The sequence below is a fragment of the Teleopsis dalmanni genome, chromosome 2 (assembly GCF_002237135.1).
Source record: "Teleopsis dalmanni isolate 2A chromosome 2, ASM223713v2, whole genome shotgun sequence".
Taxonomy (NCBI): Eukaryota; Metazoa; Arthropoda; class Insecta; order Diptera; family Diopsidae; genus Teleopsis; species Teleopsis dalmanni.
Genome location: NC_051847.1, coordinates 103,794,820 through 103,806,879, shown reverse-complemented (window position 1 = coordinate 103,806,879; position 12,060 = coordinate 103,794,820). Strand labels below are relative to the sequence as shown.

Sequence of the window (12,060 nt, the reverse complement as noted above, 5' to 3'; positions counted from 1 at the left end):
TCGTTCACGTTCTACTCTTCTGTTGAGCAAACCACATAAAAATTGTAGAGTGCAAAATACTTTCGACCAATGTTTTCTTTCGTTCTCTACTTGAAAAATTGTAATTTTTAATTAAAATAATAATTTATTTCCTTTTTGAATGTACTTTTGGGAAAAACGTGCGAAAAAGGACTGTTTGGTTTATAATTAAGTTGTGCAGCTCCATGGTGATATTTTTGTATGTATGCATAGAGTCACGAAAGAATTTATGATAAAAACATTTTTTTGAGTTCAATATTTAATAAGATTTTTCAAGTTTTCTCCAAAAATGGAGAAAAAAAATGAAAAAATTTTAAAATTTATTCTAATTTATCCCCATACTCAACATAGCGAACATGACCCAAAAGTTCTATATATCACATATTCAAATACGCAACAAGTAAATAGGGTTCTGCATCCCTATTAATCACTAGAAGCTGTATTTAGCAAAGAAAATCGCTTTCCTCTGAAATTATATCACAAAATCACGCAATATGTGACCATATACTTTCTCACAAGAAACTTCTTCAAAAATTACTATAAAATCCGCTCTTTCCTGCGGACACCGATGGGATCAGAAATTCCATCCGCTAGGATCACTGCATGCAATACTACATGGAAAGGTTTTTCATGCGGACACTGATGAGATCAGAAATTCCATCCGCTAGGATTACAGTGTGAAATATACATAGAAAGCTGTTTCATGCAGACACCGATAGGATAAGACACTCCATTTGTTTAAGTTAATTGTCTGAGTTATTAAATAGGCGACATCTATGGGATAAGAAATTATATCCGGTAAAGGAAATTGTCCATTTAAAACAACATACTTTGTCTAAAAATAAAAAATATAGACTATCCAGACTCTGCAGACGCAGATGGGATAAGACACTCCATTTGTTTAAGATAATTATGTGAATTATTAAATAGGCGACATCTATGGGATAAGAAATTATATCCGGTTAAGAAATTGTCCATTTAAAAGAACGTACTTTGTATTAAAAAAAAAAAATATAGTCTATCCACATTATTTTGTTAATAGTCATTAATTGTTGTCATAAACGGAGATTATGAGTTCGTCGTCTGTTAACGGAGCTTCCACTGTATTACAGTTTGATGAATAGATGGACAGTATTTACTTTTTTTTAATTAAGTTAACCATTGCAGACGCGAGTTGTCTTTGGCTGCGTTTAGTAGTCTCTTCCAGCCAGCCCGATTATTTACTGTCGCTAGTTAGTAATGCCGAGTACATTCATATCATTGGTCACCTGTTTCTTCCAACAAATATGCAGGCGTTCTTTACCGCATTTTATACCAGTGATTACCGAATTAAACACATTTCTAGGTATTTCTTTCATTTGCACAACATGACCTAGCCGCTAAAGTATGTCAATGTCATGGTATAACTCGTACAGCTCGTCATTCCATCTACTTCAATACTCATCAGGTCACCATAGATTGACAGTACTAGGACCCCTAAGTATCCTCTAGTATTGTTATTTCATAACTGGAGTTTATGTTGAATATTATTATGAACTATTTAGTGATGATTTATTGTGATGCGTTAATCGGTATTCAAATATGGATTAATTGGCATGAAAACTGCTTAGATTTTGATGGATGATCTTCCTCAACGAAAAAACGTTCTATATAAGAGATCACATCTTGTGGCTCAATTAGGTGCTTTGTAAACAATTTCGCGTAATCGTTAAAGAGCGTATAAACAGGTTGTACTACGATCGTTTTTGCAACTGTTATGAGATCACGAGAAAACGTTTAACCCTTCGTATGCATTTCGCATTCAACTACAAAAGCACTTAAACGGCAAACATTTACAAACACCTTTCGACGCGCATTGTAGCATGAAAACGTATGTCGTGAGTTGCGGTTTATTCTCACAGAAGAGCATATTTGTAATAATAATAAATATCGAGGAAAAATGTTGTTTTAACAACGAATAAATAATAACCTTATGAAGCACTACGCAATGCCCGTGTGTTGTAATTGTAGTTATCATAACCGCAGGTCAGACAATCGCAGTTGACGTTGTTCCGTTAACCCTTCTTCAACGATAGTTTAACTTCCAATTTAATTGAAAAAGGTAAATTTTTGTCACGCATGCGCCATGTGCTATTCGAATATTCGAAGCAGAGCATACCCATCTTTTATAAGGATTGAGCGCGCTACTTAATTGTACATTAGATCAGTGCTTATGTCTGTTTCTACTACTATTTCCACTCATGGCATGTCACATTACATTAACCTGGTGATTTTGACAGTAGAATTTAATGTTTTTTCGGCGACCTCAAATTCAAATGAAAACACTTTTGCAATTTCTGCCTGTGCTACTCGTATTGACTATTAAAATCACGTAAACAATGTGAACCTTAAAGCTTGATACTTCCATTATAACGCAGAAAATTAGAGCCTCGGCATATTCTAATTATTTTGAATGCAATGTAGTCCAAAATAAAATCAAAAGTCTTGCGCTCCATTACGGTTTGTCACAAACTGCTGTGCACGCATTAGAGAGTCTCGACGAATTAGGTATTGCATTAGGTATTCGCGAGTGAGAAGCAATTTTAAGAAATTTTAGAATAAGTCCAACATTCAAATATTCAGTTTATATTCCTAGTGTTTGTAATTTGTGTTGTACATACAACGAGTCAGTTAAGAAAACGAATGGATTTCGAGTGAATGAATGACTGAATTTTCGAATTTAAGCAAACGTTTTAATAGAGATTTGACTGTTATATGGTTATTACCATTAAAATAGTTCATTTTAGTTTAGGTAATTATAGTTCAAAAATTTTTTTTTTAAATTGTCCTATTTTGCGTCTGGCGAAGTAGTTTTTTAAGTAGTTACGTAATAGTTAAGTAGTTTCTTGATTCTCAATAAATTTATTAAATTGCCTTTTGTAGTTCTCTTAAAATCAGAATTTTGATGCAATCTATATACTCGTAACTACGTAATCTATGTATTCTATGGATGTTGATTCTGTGGTAGCATTTCATAGTTCCACAGCATTTTTTTTGATTATTGTTGATTATTTATTTATTTTATTGAAATTAATAGAATACTACATATTGATCTTTATTAAATATTTCTTTTTTAATTTCTTTATTAAATATATGTGTATTACGAGCATATTATCAACTTTTTGACATGAGCATAGGCAAGACAGCCCGAAAGTTTATTCGAAATACTTTTTCATAAAGCAAGTATGTAGCCAACTAACACTTACGTAGTAGTAATGGACTGATGATGAACTGTTGGTGAAGGTATGGGCAGAACTAGGTGGTATTGTGCAGTAATAATAAATAATTTTAAAAACCCATTTAATGTGTAGACCAATTTTTGAATAAAATTTTATTCCTAAATAGTTATATTAATTCAGTGGAATCACTTCTTAATTTCTAATTATGTAGAGAAATGCTATAAGGAATTATTAAATTAAATTTTAAAAATAATTTAAAACAATAATTTTCTTTTCTTGTCGTGTTTTATAAAACATAAATGAATGTTGGTTCGTTAGAACAGACAGTCAATGGGCACCCATTTAATTAGACGTAAACTGTGTTTAAAAGGAAAAATATATTTATGTTTAGTGGGTATGAGCATCCAAAATAAACGTAATCTATATATAATATTACTGAAATATTAGAAAAATTTATTGCTCAGACATATTTCTTATTGTTCATACCTTTATTAGATTCTTTCAAATCAGATATTTTTCCAGAAGTTAGTAAGGTTTTTAGGACAAAACTAATTTAGACACTAATTTACACTATACTGATGTTAAACGAGCATACCGGATATTCTAAACAATAACACAAATGTCAGGGTTTCTCTTTAGATTTAGAGGAATAGAAATTACTTCGAAATTTTTTGAGGGTAAGAAAATGTTCAGGGACGTTTTCCATGCGCTTAAATAATTTTTTTAAGACCAAGAAAAACTTAAACAAGAAGAAGAAAATTGTTTTAAAAACTCTATTGTTAACGATGGGTATTAAATAATTTTTTTATCATATAAATCAAAAAAATTTGAGGAAACTCCATATGAAAAAAAAATTCCGAACTACAGGATAATACTAATTGAAAGGAACATATACTTAGATCCGATGATGTTTAAAGATAATTAGAAGATTGCCCAACATACGCAAAAGTGTGAGCTCTAATTTCCGGATAATAAGGAAACATTTAGTGTTAGAAACTAAATATTTTTTGATAAAAATTAATCAAAACAAAAAAAAAATTTCATAATTTCATGTTTGTATGGGATCATAACTAGAATAGATTAAAACACTAGAATAGACTAAAAAATTTCATTTCATTTCAGACTTAGTCGATGATAGTATGTCAATTTCATTATATTTCAAGCTTAGGTGGTGTTAATGTTAATCACATTAACATACGAGTATGTTAGTATACTTTTTTCGAATCGGTATAGTAAGCGATCCGAAATAAACACACCATCTTTAGATGCAACAGATGAAACCCTGGACAAATATTACTTGAAACAGTCGTTTGGGAAATAAACGTGGAAAATATTACAACGAATATTATGCCATCCAAAGGTTACTGAAGCGCCATAGATCGATTCATTACAATCATACTTAAACGGTAAAAAGATGATCTCAAAAACTGATAAATACGACGAACAGGAAACGAAAAAACCTAAGCGAGGTCTGGTCGCAGGCTTTCGAAAAAATTTATCAATGGATAATCAACATAAGGAGCCTTGAAGTACTCACAATAAAGTTTCACGACAGAAATCGGGCATTCATTGATTTTCTTCTATTTATTCATTGATTTTCTTATTGATTAGGATACACTTATTCTATATATATAGAGATATACTATGGCCGAAAGTATTTTCGTTATATTTTCTTCTTTCTTCAAAACAACCATGGTATTATGTGTATTCAGACCTTTTCCTCTCCGTTTATTAATTATTAACATATGTAGTATATAATGTAATAATTATATTATATTGTATTATACTACACAAGCGGTTGGAATTGCAGAAAATGGTGCTTTTTTAGTAAATTGCAAGGCCTTCACTCTGATAGATACGATTTTTTTTCTACGTGGAAACCTTACGATTAAGGGTTCGCTAGGCGTGAAAGAAAGTTCGAATAAAAAAAATGTGTCTTATAGGACACTGCCTCGACTCTGCTTTCGACCCTGCATTTTTAAACTATATTTCTACCCTGCACTGGATGAATGACTGTGAGTGTGTGTGTGCATGAGAGTGTATGTGTATGTGTGTATAGGCACTAAAATTAAACAAAAAAAATGAGAAAATGAAATGTAAGAAAAAACGCAACCAACCACCAACAACTCTGGCGAACGTAAAAGTCAGGCTCAAGGTATCACTTTTGCGTTTATAGTTTTCAGGTAACCATAAAAAAGGAGGGAGGGACTTCTTTTCTATTTTTTGTCGATCGAGAAAAAATCAATTGTGTGTTTTGTGTGGTTGTGTGTGTCGATTCGCATGGTGGGTTTGTAACAAAATCTTTATGATTTAATGTGTGTCTGGACGCACATGAATTAATTGTGAATTGTGAAAAATTTCAGTCAGTCTTGAATTTTCTAACAATTTAGTTGCTTTCATACAACAACACAAAATGTATTGTAAGCACACAGTTGTGAAACAATTTATCTGTACAAATTACAAACACATAACAGCGAAGGGAAGTAAGAGCAAAACAATTGTCAGACCTTGAAAATTCTCTTATGTACATAAAATAAAAGAATTTGTTCGATGTGATGAGCGCCATCTCTTAGAGAATAGCGACAACTCTATAATAATGGGATTTTTTCATATAAATTATAAAAGTTTTTTTTAAATATAAAAGACTTGAAGTCAATTTAGGAAAGGGGAAATAATATCTTGCACATAGTTACTCCCTGGTCGCGACTACATGTACATATGCTTGTGACGTTCGTCCATATCGTCCATATCGCAACTATTTTGAGAAATTTTAAACAAATCAAACTCAACTAAATTAAAATAGTCGATTAGAATAATAAAATTAGGAATAAACTTTTCAGTATCGGCGTCTTAAGAGGCTTGAGAGGTCTTCAATTTTCCCGTCCAGCATTCTATCAAATACATTCACAACAAAAAGCAATTATATTCAATTCGATAAATATACGCTTAAATCCGATTTGTGCAAAATAACAAAAACAAAGAGTAACTAAAATGCTACGGACTGCCAAAAAGGCAAACATTCAGAAATTCCCACGAGATCACGGCACATAATTGCCGCGATTTGTTGCCTTTTAAGTGCGTTTTTCATTGAGACTTTTTTTGCATTTTTTTATTGTAAGAATAAAGCATAAAGCGCTTTGTGTAATCATTTAATTTTTTTCACTCCTCCAAGAGCACATTTACACGTAGCATAGTACACCAACACTTTCACTGACCACAAAGTCATGTTAATTAACAATTGGCCACAGTTGCACAAGGCTTGGGCCACCATTCACGATGTACGGTGTACGGCGTACGGTGTGCGGTGTACTGTGTATGCCGTACGGTGTGCGGTGTGCAGCAGTGAAGCAAAAAATCGAAGAAAAAAGCAAAACAAACTTCGCCACTTTTTGCTTTCCCATTTGCTTTTAATGTTTCAATTTGTTCGGTGCTTTTGATTCGGCGGTTGTTTTTGCATTCCGAGGTCGTGTTTTCGGTGTTCTTGCGACCATTTGTTCAGCCGAGGTTTGAGTTGGTCGACTTGAAATTCACAGCTTCAATCCCATCTCCCGAACCCATTTTCCAAGCAACGACTGAGGTCAGTTAAATTCAATTGCAATCGTTTTCGTCCTTCGTTTTTATTTCTGTTAATTTGATTTCATTTTTTAATGTCTAACACGGATTTCCCACAAAAGAGGCAAATCATTTATGGTAAAATGTGAAGTACGCTTTACATTAATTATTAAATAACTATTGATATTCTCTCCGTAGTCCAGGGGTATTACTAATAATAGTTCCTTAATAAAGGAACTATTCGAATAGTTCAAATAATTTGCATTTCCTATATAGTTTCATATAAAGACTTTATAGTTTGCAAATAATTACACAGTCTTGCAAAAAATATTTTTATAAATATTGCTGTGCTGATTTCAAAACCGAAAACCGTTTTTGTTCATCTTTCTTATGCACCCATAAGAACCTGTTACAGGGTTTTAAATGTTTCTCTATGCGTTTAGAGAACTGTTTTCCTCAGTCACGTACATTAAGTCCAACTTAATCATTCCTTCAACTTGATCATTCCACTGAAGACATGCTCTACTATTACGCCTTCTTCTTTTAACTACCGTACACACATTTTCCGCTGAATCATCTTTATCCATTCTCACGATATTGCCGTTGAAGTCGTTGGATGTCGTAGCCAACTCGTAGAGAACCAAAGATTTCATGAAAAACTTTGCTCTCGAAAACTCTCTGTCCATCACGTATGGTTTTTCACAAATCACATGTATTTTAAACATAATTAGTTAAATGAAACAATTCACGTAATTTTTTTCATTCGATATTTTTTTAAAACATACATAAATGTAACATTTTTTAAAATATCATTACAAACTATTAAATCCGAATAGTCTGATGACTAAAAATCCTTGTAGTACCTCTTTGCTTTTAATCAAAGATCATTCCTTTTCAGCATCCAGCAACAGTCCGGCTGCATATTAACGTTCCACTGTCCCCGATATCGTTTTGCACTTTCTTTCATATCATATCTTGATAAAATCTTTCGCCCTGAAAAAAAGTACTCATTTGCAAGTGGAAAACATTTCTTCATTTAATTTTGTCTCAGATAAACCAGGGAATTGCATATAAAAATTCTTCTATTTTGGTAATGCTTTAACAAACTGTTTAATTAAACCTAATTAGGTGTGAAGAGGAGGAAGCAGCACTGTTTTTATATTTTCAAGACTCATTCTTTCAGCATATGTAACTGAAGACATTGTTTAACAGGTCATTCTACCATTCTTCCTTCTTCGGCTGTCCTATTTATAGGGAATACATGGATACTTTGTATAACTACTCTATTGACCAAGCAACATTGAACTGATCTTTAAGGCAAATTAAATCGTCCATTTATGGCATAGACTGTTGAGTTTCGGCTCAAGATGTTCATATGTTTCTTTAAATGAATATCCAACAAGCTGTCGCGCACTCTTGTTAGCATTTAAAATTTTATAAGAATGTCTGACGAGACCTTCTAAATACTATTGAAGTTCGACGAAAGAGACTTGAAAAAATTAGCTGTAAAGTGTCGCACTCCTATTTCTCCAGAGGAATAACTGTGTGTGAGCCTAAGGTGTTTGACCGCAGGGGAAAGTCTCAAGAGTTTGAAGATCCAATCCAGAAGAGCGCTTTCAAACTTCGTATATTGCATACCTAGAGTGTTTAATGCGATATACTAAAACCTGTAGCATCTCTTTTTAAAAGCAAATTTAGTATTCGTTTTAAAAACATATTTTAAAACAATTCAATTGAATTAAATTTTAATTAAATATTCCCTTTTTGATAGTGTTTATATATTTGACTTTACATTTTATATATTATATTATTATATTATATATTACCTTACTTACTGTTAATTAGGACTAGCTTGTATATGCTAAGTATCTATAATATATATAGTTACTATTTCTGAAATTACTTGAGGAATTATTATGGGAACTTTTTTTTCAACAAAATGGTTTAACGAACGAAGGTAATTTTTTTATTCCACATACATAACATACATATATATAAAATTTATTATTAAAGATATTATATAAGGAAATATAATCACAACAATAAAGAACTGATATTTTATAAGCAAAGGATTTCAAAAAATTCCATATTTCAAAAGATGTAATAAATAAATAAATCTTCTCAATATGAAAAACGTTGATAATAATTAAAACGCTGAAGTTATTTCATTTTTTTAAAATTTTCAAGCTGGATTGAGAAATCATAGCTGGAGTGAGTACTTTTTTGAAAATTGTATACTTTTTACAAAATATTTGTGCGATTTTACTGTGAGAAGTGACATATTGAAAAATCGTTATCGATAACACAATGTCCACCATTTTTTCTAATGCAATCTCAGCTAGGGTGCACGAGGCTCGCCCGATACTCTTCACTCCACTTCGATTGGGTGCAATCCATTCCTTCCAAACGGATAGCTGGGGCATACTCTTCGCAAGCCAAACACCGAAATTGTTCATGCTACACTTGTGTGGAGTCCGCAGAAAAGAGGAAATCGCGGTTGACCGAGGACAACATGGAGAAGAGCAGCTGATTTGTGTAATACCTATGTGTATGCACTTGACTATTAAATAATGTTTATGTCGTCATTGTTAATTGAATTGAATAGAAAAGTGAGGATTATTTGAGATTAATTCATGAAGAGGCAAATGAAATACTTTACTTATTATATGTTATATATAATAACGGTACACAAAAAAAGAATAATTTGCGTAATCAAAGTCATTGCGAAAAATAGTACCATAGAAAAATAGTGAAATATATATATATAGCGACAACTTTAGCCTTGTCGAGTATAAACAAATGAAGTCTCTGAACCAACTCTTCTGCCATCTAAATTATGCTCTTATCCTGCACATCAACTACGAGTTCTTTAACTAATTAATGAGTGTCCTTATTCAATAACATATGACATATAGCATATTCAACACATACTGCAATAAAAGTAAATAATAACATTCCACATACTACGAAATATAAATAAAGCAAAACCGTGATCAACAATTCATAAAAATAATCGAGAGAAAGAAGGACTTCAAAAGAGTGAATATTTATACATATAAGATTACCGAACCACCTAATGAGACGAGCAATAAGGTTTGAGCGAATACCGTGGTATATGCAGGAAGATGAAGGGATAGAAAAAATTATACAATTGGAATATGTTTTTGATAATTGTGTTTTAGTAATAACTAGGAATATATACCATATAATTATATGAAATGTGCTTGTTTTTAATACTATTTTATAAAAAATGTAAGGTACAACGGTCGGTGGTTAATAATTAATACCAACCTTAAATCCAGTCGGACACCAATCGACGAACTGTATTGCTTGTTTGGTTTTGATGGATGTGATTGCAGCATCCACATCCTTTGGCACAACATATCCTCCGTACAGCATACAGCACGCCATATATTTGCCAACACAATATTTGCATGCATTTGTTATCTCAGCTACGCTTCCCTGATCATGGTACGCTTTATCCGATGACACTACTGGTGCGTATGTAGCCAGCGGAAAATGAATTCGAGGATATGGTACAAGATTGGTTTGAAATTCAGTTAAGTTGACATTGAGCGCACCATCGAAACACAAAAAAGCTGTGATCGATGACACAATTTGCCCAATGAGACGGTTAAGATATATGTAGGACGAACAATATCCAAGTTACGCTGACAAATATCGTATATTGCCTCATTATCTACCATGAAAGCGCAATCGGAATGCTCCAGTGTGGTATGAGTAGTCAGTATTGAATTGTATGGTTCCACAACAGCGGTGGAGATTTGAGGTACAGGATACATAGCAAACTCGAGCTTCGATTTCTTACCATAATCACTGGAAAGCCGTTCAATTAATAAGGAAGTGAAAACTGATCCAGTACCATCACCGAAAGAATGGAACATCAAGAACCCTTGTAAGCCACAGCAATGATCAGCCATCTTACGTATGCGATCGAGTACCTGTTCTATTATCTCCTTACCGACAGTGTAATGCCCCTATAAGACATACTTCATAACACACAAAAAGTATTGTACAGAAAAACGCTTATTTGATTACCTTGTAAAGTGTAGAAAAACTATTGTTTCCTGTATATTCAGTGCTTAGTAGAAATTAATAAGTTTCAAAACCTGAAACCACTGGCTAGTTGAAGAAAAAATATCAACCGATCCATAAGCATATATCCCACACGTTCACGCAAACTGTACAGAACACAGTCTACAATTAAGCAAGAAAAAGAAGTGACCATCAAAGAACATCTAGATGCATGACACAAACGTAACCTTTCAAATGCAGTAGAAGTTTAAGTTTCAGACAGTATATGCGCGGTTGTTACTACATTTTTAATTTCTCTATTTTTCTATTTTCCATTTATTCAGGAGCTGTGCTCATGGTAAGTTCTTCTTAATAAAATGTTTGATTTGATATGGCTATAACTTCATTCCAAGAAAAGTTTAGATTAAATGCAAACCGAGACAGATATACGTAGATATACTTACTTACAAAAACAGCTTATATATTGTTTTCTATAAATAAATTAATGGCAATTTCGGTCAATTAACGATTACGGAAAAATTTTAGAAACTGCATCCTAGAACCCCCATTTAACATAACGTTATTATTTTATCCCGAGGCTGAAATTATAATTGGACTTCAAGTACTTCCACAAAAAAATAGGGCAAATGGTTCATTAAGCCATTGTTTGATGTTGTTAGATTAGATTAGATTTAAAAATGGGTTGGAAACTTGTCACCACATCACTGCATCCTTTAAGGATTATTGTGACATACCCACTTGTCACCACGTCACTGCCTCCTTTAAGGATTATTGTGACATACCTATAGTTCCATAGACGAATAGCAGTTAAGAACGCCATTAGGTCCTTTGGAGAGATGGTGCCTAATTCCGTTATAAATGGATGGGCAGTTGATAAGTAAGGAAGTCTGAGTTTGGTGAGAGAATGTACCGTGCCGTTTCCTCTTCTTCGCAACAATCCCATTATATTGTTACAGCTATCTACTCAAAGAGAACATAAACATAAAATAAGTAAATTTTAACACTCACTCAATGACGAATTTGAACAAAAGTAATAAGACTCGTCTTTTGAGTAGATAGATTGACATACGTGTTGGGATGGCTTGGATCCAAAGTAACTCATAGTTAGGTTGTTACACTTGGAAAGATATCTATATGTTAGCAGATAGACATCGATTCTTTGTATTGTAGCAGTGGGGGGTATTGTAGCAGGTATGAAACGTTCCGGTTTCATAGG

The 12,060-nt window shown here is 32.8% G+C and overlaps 1 pseudogene; it reads right to left on the bottom strand.

Moving 5' to 3' along the window:
• Positions 1 to 10,061: 10,061 nt before the first annotated feature.
• Positions 10,062 to 12,060, bottom strand: part of LOC119675257 — a 4,318-nt pseudogene continuing 2,319 nt past the window's right edge.